Source organism: Pseudophryne corroboree, unplaced genomic scaffold, assembly GCF_028390025.1.
Source record: "Pseudophryne corroboree isolate aPseCor3 unplaced genomic scaffold, aPseCor3.hap2 scaffold_723, whole genome shotgun sequence".
Taxonomy (NCBI): domain Eukaryota; kingdom Metazoa; phylum Chordata; class Amphibia; order Anura; family Myobatrachidae; genus Pseudophryne; species Pseudophryne corroboree.
Window position 1 is genome coordinate 6,252 of NW_026970304.1, and position 16,249 is coordinate 22,500.

The 16,249-nt window shown below is 47.5% G+C and overlaps 1 long non-coding RNA gene across 1 annotated transcript; it reads left to right on the plus strand.

Annotated features, from left to right (window-relative positions):
• Positions 1-321: 321 nt before the first annotated feature.
• Positions 322-1,118, plus strand: LOC135040011 (uncharacterized). Its single transcript, XR_010233974.1, has 2 exons — positions 322-462; positions 576-1,118. It is a non-coding gene; the product is annotated as an uncharacterized LOC135040011 (long non-coding RNA).
• Positions 1,119-16,249: the final 15,131 nt, after the last annotated feature.

The following is a 16,249-nucleotide window of genomic DNA, read 5'->3' on the forward strand; positions in this document are numbered from 1 at the left end:
TGAGTGCGCCTTGGCAATATTATTATCTTGTTCAGTGTGCCGCCAGTTGTTACAGGTTGAAAATCTCTGCTCTAGCCCATAGTCCATTCCTTTTTATCTCACTATATTCCATTACTTTCTTTTCTTTCCCTCCTTTGGTCCCTCTAATCCATTCCTTTCTTCCTTTCCTCCCTCCGTCTCTCTAGTTCACGCCTTTCTTCCTTCCCTCACTACCTCCAATACATTACTTTCATCTTCCTCTCTTCTTCTTTCCATCCTTCTTTCTTCTCTTCCTCTTTTCCTGTCTCCCTCTGCGCCATTCCTTTATTCCCTCATATATTACAGCTGGGATCTCTCTGCAATCTTCCAGCATTGCCGGATGCGGGGAGCAGACAGGTCTCCTACATTGTGCAGAACGTTGTCAGACTCATCCTGGGGATCCTGGCGAGCGCGTTGCTCTGTTACTTTGTGCTGACAGCTGCGGTGAGTGAGAATTTTCTTAGTCTAAATATCAGGGGGAAAAAAACAAAAAATTCTGCCGGGACAACCTCATGCTGAAAAAATGGGATTTAATTCATTTATTTTTTAATCTTCAGGTGTTTCCACTCAGAGGAAGAGACGATACATGTTCTGCAGCGCACACTGACCCATCTCCGACTCCTGCTGTGCTCCTAGTATAGTCATTGATGTATATTTCCTATACAATACGGACTTTCTTTAATGTCTCAGCAAGTCGAACATGAGGTGGTTCTGGGTCAGTTGTAACAATTGGAAAAATTTCCTGTTGTGACTCATTTTTATTCTCGGTAACAGTATCTGAATAAAGGCGTTTCCCTGCCTGAGAGATACGTCATCCATGTGACGCTGCCTCTAGTGGTTTGTGCTGCTCTGTGATGGTCAGTGACCAGTGTGTTGGCTCCCGCTCTCTCTACGACTGGCCGGAAAGGTTCTCTCCTTGGTGATTGGCCAATCCTCATTGTTTTGCGATTTGTCTCATTCTGAAATGTCTCTTTAATTCTATATTCTTCCTGAATACCCGTGGCTGCTTCATCATACCAAATAAGAGAGTCAAATTCCACTATTCACATGTCTGTTCCCACTTACAGATATTTAATTAAAAAAATAAAAATAATCACAAATTTTGGATCTGGTGTAATATAATATTCTATGCCAAGAATATACTTATAGACCTCGATAAATGCCCAAATGCCCACATAATGCCCTTTCAGAGGAAAGGAGGGATACCACTGTCGGGGGGGAAAACGAGGCCCCATCTTCATAAAGAGGGAACAGCGGGGTCACTTTGGAAATTTCCATCTTAATATTATTTCTGCTAAGTTAATCTAGCGTCTACGTGACTGCTATACCTCTGTGCCACTTCTAATCCTCTAAAAATAAACTACTTTATCCACTGTTGCCCTCATTGATTCCAGGTCTATTGGTAAACTCACTGGCAGACACCTAGTCAAGAAATATTCAATACCCACAGTAGATAAGAAGACTAGCATTCCTCTGGAGACCACTGATAGCAGTGTGTCAGTATTGCAGAAGGGTAGCAGAATGTCAGCAATTCAGGTTTGTAAATGGGCAGCTGAGTGTCAAGCACACAGGATTGTACTAGGGTAACAAAGTGTAATGTGGCAACATTTCACGATTGCACACTTATAGCAGGATGCCAGCAACTCTGGATAGCACACAAGTAGCAGGGTGTCAGCAACTCTGGATAGCACACAGGTAGCAGGATGTCAGCAACTCTGGATAGCACACAGGTAGCAGGGTTTCAGCAACTCTGGATAGCACACAGGTAGCAGGATGTCAGCAACTCTGGATAGCACACAGGTAGCAGGATGTCAGCAACCCTGGATAGCACACAGGTAGCAGGATGTCAGCAACTCTGGATAGCACACAGGTAGCAGGAAGTCAGCAACCCTGGATAGCACACAGGTAGCAGGATGTCAGCAACTCTGGATAGCACACAGGTAGCAGGAAGTCAGCAACTCTGGATAGCACACAGGTAGCAGGCTGTCAGCCACTTTGGATAGCACACAGGTAGCAGGATGTCAGCAACTCTGGATAGCACACAGGTAGCAGGATGTCAGCAACTCTGGATAGCACACAGGTAGCAGGATGTCAGCAACTCTGGATAGCACACAGGTAGCAGGATGTCAGCAACTCTGGATAGCACGCAGGTAGCAGGATGTCAGCAACTCTGAATAGCACACAGGTAGCAGGATGTCAGCAACTCTGGATAGCACACAGGTAGCAGGATGTCAGCAACTCTGGATAGCACACAGGTAGCAGGATGTCAGCAACTCTGGATAGCACACAGGTAGCAGGATGTCAGCAACTCTGGATAGCACACAGGTAGCAGTGTGGCAGGATCTCAGGATTGCACATGAATAGCAGACTGCCAGGATCTCAGTATAGCACATGAGTAGACTGCCAGGAGCACAGGAAGACATAAAGATAGCAAAGTATCAATAACTTGATTTCACACTGGCGGCAGAGTGTGAGGATAACACAGATCACAGAGACTGAAGAAGTCAGGATTTTTCAATGGTAACAGGATCCTGGGAACTTAGCACTGCACACAGATAGTAGCAGGATTTTAAGAATCCATAATGGTATACAGTATCAGTAGTAGACTTTAAGTAGAATTATACATGGGTAACAATGTGTCAGGATCTAAGGCTTGCACACAGGTAGAAAAGTGTCAGCAACCTAGGATCTCACATGGGTTGCAAAGTGTCAGGAACTCATGATTGCACACTGGTAGCCTATAAGGAGCAAAAGGAAAGCAGAGTGTGAAGAACTTCTGAGTGCACAGTCATAGCAGAATCTTCAATCTCTGGGTAGCGTGAGAGGAGCGCAGGACTACTCACAGGAAGCACAAGAAATGAAGAAATCAGACTTCTACTGTACATTGGTAGCAGAGTGTTGGGGGCTCAAAACAGCAGATGGGTAGTAAAGTACCAAGGACTCATGATTGCACACTGGTAGCAGCAAGTCAGGAACTCAAATAAACATACAGGCACTGTAGATGAGTGACTCTGAATTGCATGGTGGTTGCGGGATTTTAGGAAGCCACATCTACACACACACACACACACACACACACACACACACACACACACACACACACACACACACACGTCAATAAGTAAGGTAACAAGACCTCTCAGGTGTGTAATGTTCTCTGTATCAGTCTAATTCCCTGCCAGGCAGGTAGACGCTGCTTCTCGTCACCGCCATTAGCCTGCGCCTCATATCAGTCATACTGTCCCAGCCTCAGGTGTAAGATGGCGGGGCTGGCGGTCACATGGTCACACATTGAGGTGCGCAGTGTGATCAGGTTTCTGCATCTACGGGCACATCAGCAGCTGAGATTAATCACCAGCCTGTCGTATTGTACGGTGATAACGTCATGTCACGGAATCAGGTTTGGGTTTGGTGCAAAGACTTTGGTAACGGCAGGACAGACATTCAATATGAGCCAGCGTTCTCCTTCCCTCCGCTGCTGTGTTGGAGGGACACAGAGGGCACAGCGCGCGCCTCTACCGTGTCCCTTCTGGCTCTCCGGCCGGTCTAATAAAGGAAGTGCCGTTCGTGAGCTCTGATTGGCTCACGAACCGGCACTTCCTTTATAAGACCGGCCGGAGAGCCAGGAGGGACACGGGAGAGGTGGGCGCTGTGCCCTCCGTGTCCCTCCAACACAAAGGAGTGGGGGGGAGCAGGCACTGAGGAGGGCATATGTGGCACTGTGGGGGAATATCTGGCACTGGGGGCATATACCTGGCACTGTGGGGGAATATCTGGGACTGGGGGCATATACCTGGCACTGTGGGGGAATATCTGGCACTGGGGGGAGCAGTCACTGAGGGGGCATATGTGGCACTGTGTGGGAATATCTGGCACTGGGGGCATATACCTGGCACTGTGGGGGAATATCTGGGACTGGGGGCATATACCTGGCACTGTGGGGGAATATCTGGCACTGGGGGGAGCAGGCACTGAGGGGGCATATGTGGCACTGTGGGGGAATATCTGGCACTGGGGGCATATACCTGGCACTGTGGGGGAATATCTGGCACTGGGGGGAGCAGGCACTGAGGGGGCATATGTGGCACTGTGGGGGAATATCTGGCACTGGGGGCATATACCTGGCACTGTGGGGGAATATCTGGCACTGAGGGGAGCAGGCACTGAGGGGGTATATGTGGCACTGTGGGGGAATATCTGGCACTGGGGGCATATACCTGGCACTGTGGAGGAATATCTGGCACTGGGGTGAGCAGGCACTGAGGGGGCATATGTGGCACTGTGGGGGAATATCTGGCACTGGGGGCATATACCTGGCACTGTGGGGGAATATCTGGCACTGAGGGGAGCAGGCACTGAGGGGGCATATGTGGCACTGTGGGGGAATATCTGGCACTGGGGGCATATGTGGCACTGTGGGGGAATATCTGGCACTGGGGGCATATGTGGCACTGTGGGGGAATATCTGGCACTGGGGGCATATGTGGCACTGGGGGGGGGGGGATATTTGGCACTGGGGCCATGTACCTGGCACTGTGGGGAAATATCTGGCACTGGAGGGAGCAGGCACTGAGGGGGCATATGTGGCACTGTGGGGGAATATTTGGCACTGGGGCATATGTGGCACTGGGAGCACGGCCCTAGCAACAAGCACTACCCCCTAGCAACGAGCATGACACCCAGTGCATGAAACCCCTGGCAACGAGCATGACACCCTGAGCATGAAAATCCCTGGCACCGTGCATGGAACCAAGAGCATTAAACCCCTGGCAACGAGCAGGTAATTTAAAAGTAATTAGAAGCCTTACTGTAGAACTTAATGTGTAATGGGCATTACGGTGTGTGGCATAATGTATCACGGACATTGCGGTGTGTGTCATAATGTGTCAGGCATTACGGTGTGTTGTATACTATATCACGGGCATTGTGGTATGTGGTATAATGTCTCAGGATCATTGCGGTGTGTGTCATACTGTGTCACAGGCATTGTATGTGCTATAATCTATCAGGGGCATTGCAGTGTGTAGCATAATGTATAACGGGCATTGCGATTCCTGTCATAATGTGTCAGGCATTACGGTGTGTGGCATAATGTGTCGGGGGCATTACAGTGTGTGCATATTGTGTCATGTGCATTATTGTGTGTGGCATAATGGCTAAGGGCCATTGCAGTATGTGGAATAATGTATACTGGGCATTACTATAAGGAGGAAAAATTACAAATAATGTAAGGGGCATGAATCAGGATTATATTTCTTTCCTGTGGTGGCTAACGTGTGGGCGTGCAGGTTGCAAAACTGGGGTATAAGGTAGTCTTTTCCTGCAATGCCACGCCCCTTTATGTGAAGCAACGCCCATTTAAACAAAGCCACGCCCCCTTTTGGCGGCGCACGCATGTTTGTCCCTTTACTAGTGCCAATTATGGGGAAGGGGGGGCGCCAAAGAATTTTTTGGCTTGGGGGAGAAAAATTTCTAGTTACGCCACTGAAGGCCAGACAGTATATTTATGATAAGGGGCCGCAGAGCGCCGGGAAGGGGCGGAGCTTAACCCTCTCAGAGAAGTCGACGCCATTTTCTTCAAGATCCCCGCCAGGACTTGCTGTATAGTAAGATGGAAAGGGGGGGGGGGGGGGGGGCACAGTGGTTTAATGCTATAGGGGTGTCATATAGCATTAAGTTTGATAAGGGATGCATATTCCTTGTTGTAATACATAATTTCACTGTTTCCCTGTTTGTTTACCCACTATCGGTTAGTCGACATATGTCGGCAGGCGTGAGGGCTTGGTCACGAGCTGCTGTGGGGATAACTGACGGCTTCGCCGGTGCATGGCGATACTTGATTCGGAAAATTAAGTATTAGCAGATTGGTGTTTGTGTGCTTAAAACAGTAAACACGATAGGGAAGATACAGTCGTTTGTGGATGCCCTGTCGGCATCAACGGTATTTCCTGGGTAAAGAATTATCAGGCTGTCATTGCCTTGTACCTGTATATATATGTATATTTATAGGTATATGTGGGGGGAGTGTTATCAAAATTGTATTTGTATGCTTCCCTCAGACCCCTCGGGGTTCCGTGGTTATTAGTATTTTTTGCCCACTTACTATTCCTTGCTGTCAACATTTACTAAGTTTCTGTCGACCATAACGTTCCTGGTAGATCCACTTCGGGGTCATGTCAGTACATGGTCATACACATTCACAACACATTACTGTCACTAGAGACCTGACGGGTCTGGACAATCCACTTGCGTATAGGTTATATCTATATGTATATATATGTAGATATAGGTTATATATGCATAGTTAGGATATGTGTTTTATTGTGTATTACATGAGGTATATCCATTATCCATGAATGCTGAAATAATGGTATTCTTATCATGTGCTGGTCGCTCTGTTGATTAAGCTCTAGATTGGCCGTGACGAGTCCAAATATTCTTCTCTTCACAACGCGGATAGAAAATCATGACAATAAACTCCTGGTCGACGCAGAGCCCGGTCGCAAAGGATCATACACTGGAAGCTAAGTGAAATTTTATTTCTATACTTTGACCTTATTTGCATTGCATGCACATGAGGGAGTGTTGTAGTCGGGTAGGCATCCGATAGAATTACCCTACCCAGAGTGGGTAAGCTTGCTTATGTTTATTCTACCGTATAACATTACAGCAGGCTGCCAAGGGACAGCAGGAAGTGTGACCGGAAAAATGCTGAGGTGGTCTCCGGGAGATGCTGTTTGGTGTGGCCTCTCTTCAGTCAATCTCGGCGGATACCACTGGTAAGTCTAACTGCGTGAGTTACCCTACTTCACAACGGTGGGTGACGCATTCTTTTGTGGGATGCAGTCGTTTTAACCGGTTCAATACCGTTCTTTTCTTTTCCTTTTCTGTGCAGACAGTGGAAGGTGAAACGGTAAGAGTTCTGCAGCCTTGGTAGGTTCGCAGAAGTGGATGTCGTTTTCTGTTTCCACTACATCCACCACTTGTCGCTGAGTCTATCTGGCTGGTTCCCACTCTGGTGGGAACTCGTCTACTAATTTCAGTTAGTCCAAAAATAGACTAGGACCTGTGAGTTATTTATAGAATCCAAAAGGGGAGCATTCTGAGTTACGGTTGTTTCCCCTTACTGTTGTTTCTTATAGATCTTGCCGTTCCCCTCTGGAAGGGGAGGTAGTACGTGACGCCTTACAGAGGGGCGTCAGGTTCAGGACATTGTCTGATTGTCCCTGTATCACGGGGCACATTGTTGTTCTCTCAGTCAGTTCTTCGGCACAGGGATTGGCTGTTGTTCCCAACAACGCAGAGGTCGAAAGTGGGTTTCAGAGTAGATACTGACCGGTTAAGGTTCGGTGTTTTTCCTGTGGAAAGAGGTCTGAGTATCCAGAGTTGGATCGGCTTTGAGGTGACACCTCATCAATATGTTCTGTTAATAAAACAGATGGGGGCGGCCTAAGAGGTTTTCTTTCGGTGAGCAGGTCTAATACCAGAGTGGTGTTCAAGAGACCAGTTGGAAGTGTGATCCGGGTCTCACATGCGCATGCACCGGAATATAATCCTAACGGCCAGGACATCGCTCCTGTGGTGTCTGCCCGGTTCTCTCCTTCTAGAGGAATGAGAGTTCGGGATCCAAGTTTAGATCCTGGTGTCCGTGCATACAGACCTCCGAAGCTGGGGAGCAGTCCTTTGCAAGGGACGTATTTCCGGAGGATAAGGTCAAGTTGGGAAACTTGTCTGCTGAAGCTTTCTTGAATTAAGAGCTATTTTAGACGAACGTATTCTTCGTGTTTTGCCCGTGTTAGTTCTGCCAGACGAATTGTCAGCAGTGGCGTAAGTAAGCCGCTATGGGGGAACAAGGAGCAAAGCAGCAATGGCGGAAGACGCACAGTTTGCAGTTGAGTGGAAAGTCTGGCAACCGCTATGTTAGCAGTCTTCGTTCCGGAGGTAAATGACGGTGAAATAGATTTCCTCTGCTGCCGCGATATCCAGCCGGGAAAAAATTCAGTCGTCATCGAGAAGCTTTCCCAGACGTGACAAGTCTTTGAGGAGTGTCGCAATTGGACATGTTGGCGTCTCGCCTCAACGAGAGGCCTCAGGGATATTGTTCCAGGTCAAGGGACACTCAAGCTATAGCAGTGCCCATCCTCGTGACACCGTGGGTGTTTTTGGTCGGTCTATGTGGCCTCTCCGCTTTCACTTTTCTGACGATGGTAAGCGTAAGAGAATCAAAGGGTTCCGGTGATCCTCTTGAATCCGGTCTAGTCAGCGAGGATTGGCTATCCAGTTTTTCAGGGTTTACGAATAGAGGATTACTGCCCTCTTACTCTACGTGAGGTTATGTTACAACAAGATCAGGGCGTGTATCATGACTTACCGCGGCTGCGTCTGACAGCAGGGCAGTTAAATGCCATATCCTAAGCCGAACGGGTGTTCCCAGTGAAGTCGTTTCCTCAATTCTTCAGGCTAGGAGAGAACTAACGGCAAAGCGTTACCACCGTAGTTGGAGTACTTATGTGTCTTGGTGTGTATCCAGGAAGGCTCCTATGACAGACTTTCGGCTAGGTCGTGCTTATCCATACTTTACAAGCCGATGTGGATGAAAGCCTAATAAGTTTCTTTACAAGATTCTCTCTTGGAAAGTGGTCATGCTATTGGTTTTGACGTCCGCAAGATGGGTGTCGGAAGTAGTGGTTTTGTCTCACACGTGCCTTGTTAGATCTTTCAGGTGGATAGAGAGGACTTGTGTACTCGGTTGGTAGTTCTACCAAGAGTGGTTTCTGGCTTTCACAGAAATCGGCCTATTTTGATGCCGGTGGTTAATTAGGCATTAGCTGATTCAAATTCCCTTGATCTACCCAGGGATTTGAGTATGTAGGTTGCCGATTTTGGCTCAGTTTGGAGAAACGGAGGCTCTCTTTGTCTGGTATGTTCCCAACATGGTTTGGGAGTCTGCGTTCTGCAGTCTGTTACACGCTGAATCTGTGAGGCTGTTTGGCATGTTCGTTCTATGGCTGGGTTGTCGTTACCGAAGTCGGTGGTAGCCCACTCTAATGGACAGATGGGCTCTTTTTGGGCGGATGCCCGAGGAGTCTCGGCGGTTCAACTTTGCCGAGCGGATTCTTGGTTGGGATCAAACGCTTTTGCTATGCTCTACAAGTTTGATGCCTTGTTTTTTAGGGACCTTTGTTTGCTCATTCGGTGCTGCAGAGTCGTCCGCACTCTCCGGCCCATTTTGGAGCTTTGGTATAATCCCCATGGTCCTTACGGAGTCCCCACCATCCTCTAGGACGTATGAGAAAATAGGATTTTAGTACCTACCAGTAAATCCTTTTCTCTTAGTCCGTAGAGGATGCTGGGCGCCCGTCCCAGTGCGTACTGTGTCTCCAGTTATTGTTTTTGGTTACACTCTAGTGGTGTTTCTTCTCTGTCAGACTGTTGCGGACGTTGTTCATGCCATGGCATGCGGTGTCTTATTCTTGGTTGTGTTGCATATTCTCTCAGCATGTGGCTGTGTATTTTTCATGCCGTCGGCTGGTTTTCTATTGAATGCCACTTTCTGCGGTGTGTTCGTGGTGTGAGCTGGTAGGACACTCACCGTGTTTATAAATTCTTTCCTCGAAATGTCCATCTCTCCTGGGCACAGTTTTCTAACTGAGGTCTGGAGGAGGGGCATAGAGGGAGGAGCCAGTTCACACCCAGTTTAAGTCTTTATAGTGTGCCCAAGCTCCTGCGGATCCGTCTATACCCCATGGTCCTTACGGAGTCCCCAGCATCCTCTACGGACTAAGAGAAAAGGATTTACCGGTAGGTACTAAAATCCTATTGTAAGTCAGTCAGCTAGCATGGTATTGTAAGCACGTGCATTGGTAGTTATCTCAGATTAGTACAGGTTTTTTTTAGTCCCCATTACAAGTGTATTTACAGTACATCCGAAAGTATTCACAGCGCTTCACTTTTTCTACATTTTGTTATGTTACAGACTTATTCCAAGATGGAATTGTGACCAGACGGTTTTGTATGAAAGCCCTCCGCCACCTCGCGTCCCGCCCCAGTCACAGTCATCTCCTGAGTAACTCGGCTTCTTCAATCGGGTGACCGAAAAACCGCCTGAGATTATCCCATCGCTATGCCACCAATTTCTGTGACCGGACGGTCCCGTCCCCAGTACACAGAATGGATGCTTAGGTCACACGGGACCTGGCCAATTAGGGGATTCCCGCTGACCGTCAGTAACCACCTGTTACTGACTTCACCCACTGTGCAGTGGGCGGGTACTATGCTGCCACCACCAGACTCCTCTTTGCCATTGTGTCTGGAACCACGGTTCTGCTGTGTATGCATCGACGCGCTGTTTTACCACCCCTGTGTGGTGTTGACGAATCCCCACTGGTTGCTTGACCAAGCCTCTGCACAGTAGCTAGCAGGAGACGGAGCTTGGGGACGCTGGGTGTACCCTGGACAGCCGGAAATAGAGCTATGTTTGGCATAGCTCTGCAGGTCACAAGATGAAGCGGTCAATTTAAGGCAGAAGATGTTTATTTGCCCAAATAGTTCTGAAAAGAACTCAGCAATACAGCAGAAAGTAGTTGGTATAATACCTCTGGAGGCTCACAGGCCTCCTCTTTTTTTATCTTACTCCAATACACAATACCAGAGGTGGTAAGCCCACCCTGTTGTTCTCAACCAATCATTGTTTACTCATGTGCTGTGCTTGCCTTGGCCACAGGCACAGCTACCATTGTCCTCTATGGACAGTGGGGAGTGGTCACTCTCCTTTGACCATCCCATTCTGGAAGGTTGATACATTTCTTTGTGACGCTCAGTCTAGGCTGGGGGAAGTTTTCCAGCCTAAACTACTTCTAGGCAGCTGCCTGGGGACCCTGATCACCATCTGCAGCCTGAAATCGGGCTCCAGAGATGGGCAGCCTAGATCCCTGGTCAGGGTTTTCTGCTCACCGAGGGTGATCCCTATGGAGCTCCAAAAAACCACTCGGCTTGTTGGAAAGCTGAGCTGCTCCTCTCTATCCCCATGCTACTTTCATGTGGGAGGCTAGAGGGGAAGGCATTCCGTTTGTTGGGGAAAAAGGACTGGGGGAATTCAACAGCCTGCACAGTAGTAGATTCCCCCCTCCTGGGACACAATAACCAAGTAAGTGCATTTTTACATTAAATACATTCAGTACACTGTACACATTTCTGTAAATATACACTGAGCCTGTGCCCTGCACCAGGCTCTAACCATACCATGCACTGCAGCTGGTGGATCTGCTCTCCCCAGCTCAGTGCTGCACAACATAATATATATATTCATTGTTTTAAAGCATGTTTTACTTTTGTGTGCCCAGCGCTCAGCGCACTGGGGTGCTAGCAGCGCTGCTGAGGGCTGGGAGAGCTGGCTGCAGCAAGGGCTTTTACATGCCCCGCTGTCAACCCTGAGTGTGGCAGAAATCTGTTGCCTTGCTGCAGCCTCCAGATCTGAAGCTGTGGCGCACCCCCCTTCTGAAATCCAGCGGCTCGGGACGCTCATCCCAGCCGCGGCGGCTCTGTGCATAGCTCCCAGTCCTCGGCGCCCATCACTCTATGTACTCCTAGCCACTAGGGAGCACCAGTGTTTTTTAAAAAGTGGTGTCAAGCACCCATTGTCCCATGTAATGGCGCCGGGCACTGAGTGTTAACCCCTGCAGTGCCGCGGCGGCCATTAACCATGTGGCCGACAGGGTCTCCGGTCACAAGAATAAATTAATTTTTTCCCTCCAAATTCTACACACAATACTCCATAATGACAATGTGAAAAAAGTTTTTTTTTAGATTTTTGCAAATTTTTAAAAATAAAAAACTAAGAAATCACATGTACATAAGTATTCACAGCCTTTGTCATGAAGCTCAGAATTGAGCTCGGGTGCATCCTGTTTCCACTGATCATAGTTGAGATGTTCTTACAGCTTAATTGGAGTCCACCTGTGGTATATTCAGCTGATTAAACATGATTTGGAAAGGCACACACCTGTCTATATAAGGTCCCACACTTGACAGTGCATGTCTAAGCACAAACCAAGCATGAAGTCAAAGGAATTGTCTGTAGACATCTGAGACAGGATTGTCTCGAGGCACAAATCTGGGGAAGGGTACAGAAAAATATCTGCTGCTTTGAAGATCCCAATGAGCACAGTGGCCTCCATCATCCATAAATGGAAGAAGTTCAGAACCACCGGGACTCTTCCTAGAGCTGGCCGGCTGTCTAAACTGAGCGATCGGGGCAGAAGGGCCCTAGTCAGGGAGGTGACCAAGATCCTGATAGTCTCTTTGTCAGAGCTACAGCATTCCCCTGTGGAGAGAGGAGAACCTTCCAGAAGGATAACCATCTCTGCAGCAATCCATCAATCAGGCCTGTATGGTAGAGTGGCCAGACGGATGTCACTCCTTAGTAAAAGGCACATGGTAGCCCACCTGGAGTTTGCCAAAATGCATCTGAAAGACTCTCAGACCATGAGAAACAAAATTCTCTGGTCTCTGGCGTGAATGTCAGGCGTCATGTTTGGAGGAAACCAGGCACTGCTCATCACCAGGCCAATACCATCCCTACAGTGAAGCATGGTGGTGACAGCATCATGCAGCGGGGATGTTTTTCAGTGGCAGGAACTGGGAGGCTAGCCAGGATAGAGGGAAAGATGAATGCAGCAATGTACAGAGACATCCTGAATGAAAACCTGCTCCAGAGCGCTCTTGACCTCAGACTGGGGCGACAGTTCATCTTTCAGCAGGACAACGACCCTAAGCACACAGCCAAGATAGGAAAGTAGTGGCTTCAGGACAACTCTGGGAATGTCCTTGAGTGGCCCAGCCAGAGCCCAGACTTGAATCCAATTGAACATCTCGGGAGAGATCTGAAAATGGCTGTGCACCGACGCTTCCCATCCAACCTGATGGAGCTTGAGAGGTGCTGCAAAGAGGAATGGGCGAAACTGGCCAAAGATAGGTGTGCCAAGCTTGTGGCATCATATTCAGAAAGACTTCAGGCTGTAATTGCTACCAAAGGTGCATCAACAAAGTATTGAGCAAAGGCTGTGAATACTTATGTACATCTGATTTGTGTTTTTTTTAATTTTTAATAAATTTGCAAAATTCTCAAAAACACTTTTTTCATGTTGTCATTATGGGGTATTGTGTGTAGAATTCTGAGGGGAAAAAATGAATTTATTCCATTTGGGAATAAGGTTGTAACATAACAAAATGTGAAATAGGTGAAGCGCTGTGAATACTTTCCAGATGCACTGTATTTAAACTTTTTAATTCCTTTTCAGGACCTTCTCATGAGCACCCAGCACCGCTGCTCCCTCCGTCACCAGCTCCTCTGGTCCTGCCACTTCCAGGGCTGGTGGCCTATTCAACGGGGGAAAACAAGGAGGAGAATGACAGCACCACCACCAACATCATCCTCACTCCCATGAAGCCTATGCCCCATGTGCCACGGCCACAGCAGCTGCAACCACCACCACCTAGGACACAGCCCAACATTCCCAATATGGAAAAGATCGCCATCTCCCCCACCAATTGCATGACCAGCACATGGCATCTATGGAACACCAGACCAGCCAGCTGGACTACATTGGGCGTCAAATGCGGCAGATGAATAGAGCTGCGGTGATCAATAATCGCCTGCAGGAATTGACCAAGGCCACACAGGAGCGGACAGAGGTGGCCCGGGATCAACTGCAGGAAACCCAGGAGTACACGCAGGCCATCCAGGAGCAAACCCAGATGTTTGTGGCCCTGCAGAGGGAGCTGGCGGCTCAAAGAACAGGTGGTGAAGAGCCAAGTAGAACAATGGCCAGCTCCCTCCACTCCGGCATATAGACTGGCTCACCAGTCGCACCCACAATGCGTAATGCCTGCAGAGAAGTGGGGCATCAAGGGTTTGAGGGGCTTCTTCCTCCCAATAATTTTAATTTTTCCTCCTTCTTTGTTTACTTTCAAACAACAATATTCTGTTGACATTTGTGCCCATTTTTTTTAAATTAAGTAAAGTGTTTTTTTCAAAAAATGTGTCTGTGGTTTTTTCAAAAACAAAAGTTAATTTGAAAGTCAAATTTCTATTTACCCCTAATGTGTCGTCATTGTAATGTGCCGGCAGATTCACTATGTAGGGGGTACAATACGGGAATTGTGTGTTGTAGCACATGTAGCACATCATCTAGTGAGTACATTTGTCCTAATGGCTGAATATAAAGTCCTTTTACACCTATATGTATAAATGTGTCCTCCTATATCTGTGCTGCAGTCAGGCTAAACAGACGCAATGCTCATCTTTTTGCACACTTAACCCCTGAAAAATAAATGTGTATTGGCCGCAAAAGGGTGTACTAAGACGCACACGCAGTTCCAGCTGAATCCAGTGATATGCGGCATGCCTATATTATGGGAGGAATTCAAATGTTTGATAAGTCGCTTGAGTCTCTGTCCTGTCTACTAGATAGGAAAAAACAGACCCCCAAACTGACTTCAAACAATTGAATATCCCCCCATGTGTCTAGTTGCGACTGTATCTGTACAAATGTCATGTGACAGTATTTTTCAAGACAAACACTGTAATATAATTTAAGATGACGATACAGGTCGCAATTACACACAGAACGTAGGCATGCCGCATATCATTGGATTCAGCTGGAACTGCGTGTGCGTCTTAGTACATTTATACGCCTCTAATACACATTTCCCGGGGAGAATAATGTAATAATGACATGTACAGTACGTGGAGCATTTTTACAGATCAAAGTTTTTTTGTTTTTCTTGTTAAGTGTCAGAATGTATTATAAAGTGTTTATTTATTGCAACTGCGCCTGAATCGTGAATTTATCAGATTTCTAACATTTTCAAAACCAATTTTGTAAAAAAAAACACCTCTAAATTCTTTGAGAGCTTTAGAGCAGAACGCATCTGAAACGCCACTGTGCAGCCGCTAATCCATTAGCCGACTTTGCATAATGCCCGATATCTGTGCCGCAAACATCAGACATTTTGCCATTATCGTCTCCCGTTACATCCCAGCCACAGAGTCTATACCTTCCGAGGAACTTCTAGAAATTGGAATATCCTATGAGAAGGAGGCCCAAGATTACAAAGAGGAATCCGATTGGTTCCCTTTACATCTGTTGGGATCCCTCCACTGGACGCAAACTGCTCCGTGCGCATATGTGACCCCCCGTACATGCATGTCAGATAGGGATCATGGGGACAGCTGATCCTCGGATAAGGTGACTCCACACCGAAGTAATGTTGAATTGCTCTGGTGTTTTAGGGGGACATTTACTAAGCAGTGATAAGAGCGGGGAAGTGAGCCAGTGGAGATATTTCTCCATCAACCAATTAGCAGCTCTGTATCATTTTATAGTATGCAAATTATAGATGTTACTTCAGTGCTGATTGGTTGCCATGGGCAACTTCTCCACTGGCTCACTTCTCCGCTCGTATCACTGCTTAGTAAATGTCCCCCTTAGTATCCCCGGCTGCTGGTCACAGTGAGTTGGATACTACATTAGCGCTGCCCGGCAGCAGGGAGTGACGCAGAGGCCCCCTAGTGACAGCTTCTCAGTATAACACAGTATAAAGGTCCCGGTCATAGCTCTGACTTATAGTACATCAGAATTCTCATCAAATAACTATAAATCAATGTGAGGAACAGAGCTGTGAAAGTAGCGTAGTGGGAAGTAGCACTCTCAGTAACCCACGCAGTGTGCTCAGTAAGAGGAACCAGTCATTAACCTCTATTATGCTGGCTGCGGGTAGTGTCACACTGTCACATATAGGTGGGAGACAATTACTATGTATACACCCCTATATACTGCTCTCTGTCTCTCCTGCTGTAGGGTCTGCACTGAGTAATGGCAGATGGTGATATGATTGTAGAGGCTGGCGGGCCCTCTCACACCCTGTCCACAGGCTGCCCACCCTGGGTGCGCTCTCTTCTACATCCGCTCCCTGACCGGCAGATTCTGCTCTTGGGGAACTGAGACCGAGATCTGTGTCTGACTCCTCATCGCAACATGAGGTCTGTAGCTGGGCTCCTGCTTATGCTGGAAGGGCTACAAGGTATCTATCTATCTATCTATCTATCTATCTATCTATCTATCTATCTATCTATCCGTCTATCTGTCTGTCTATCTATCTATCTATCTATCTATCTATCTATCTATCTATCTATCTATCCCATATCTATCTATCTATCTATCTATCTATC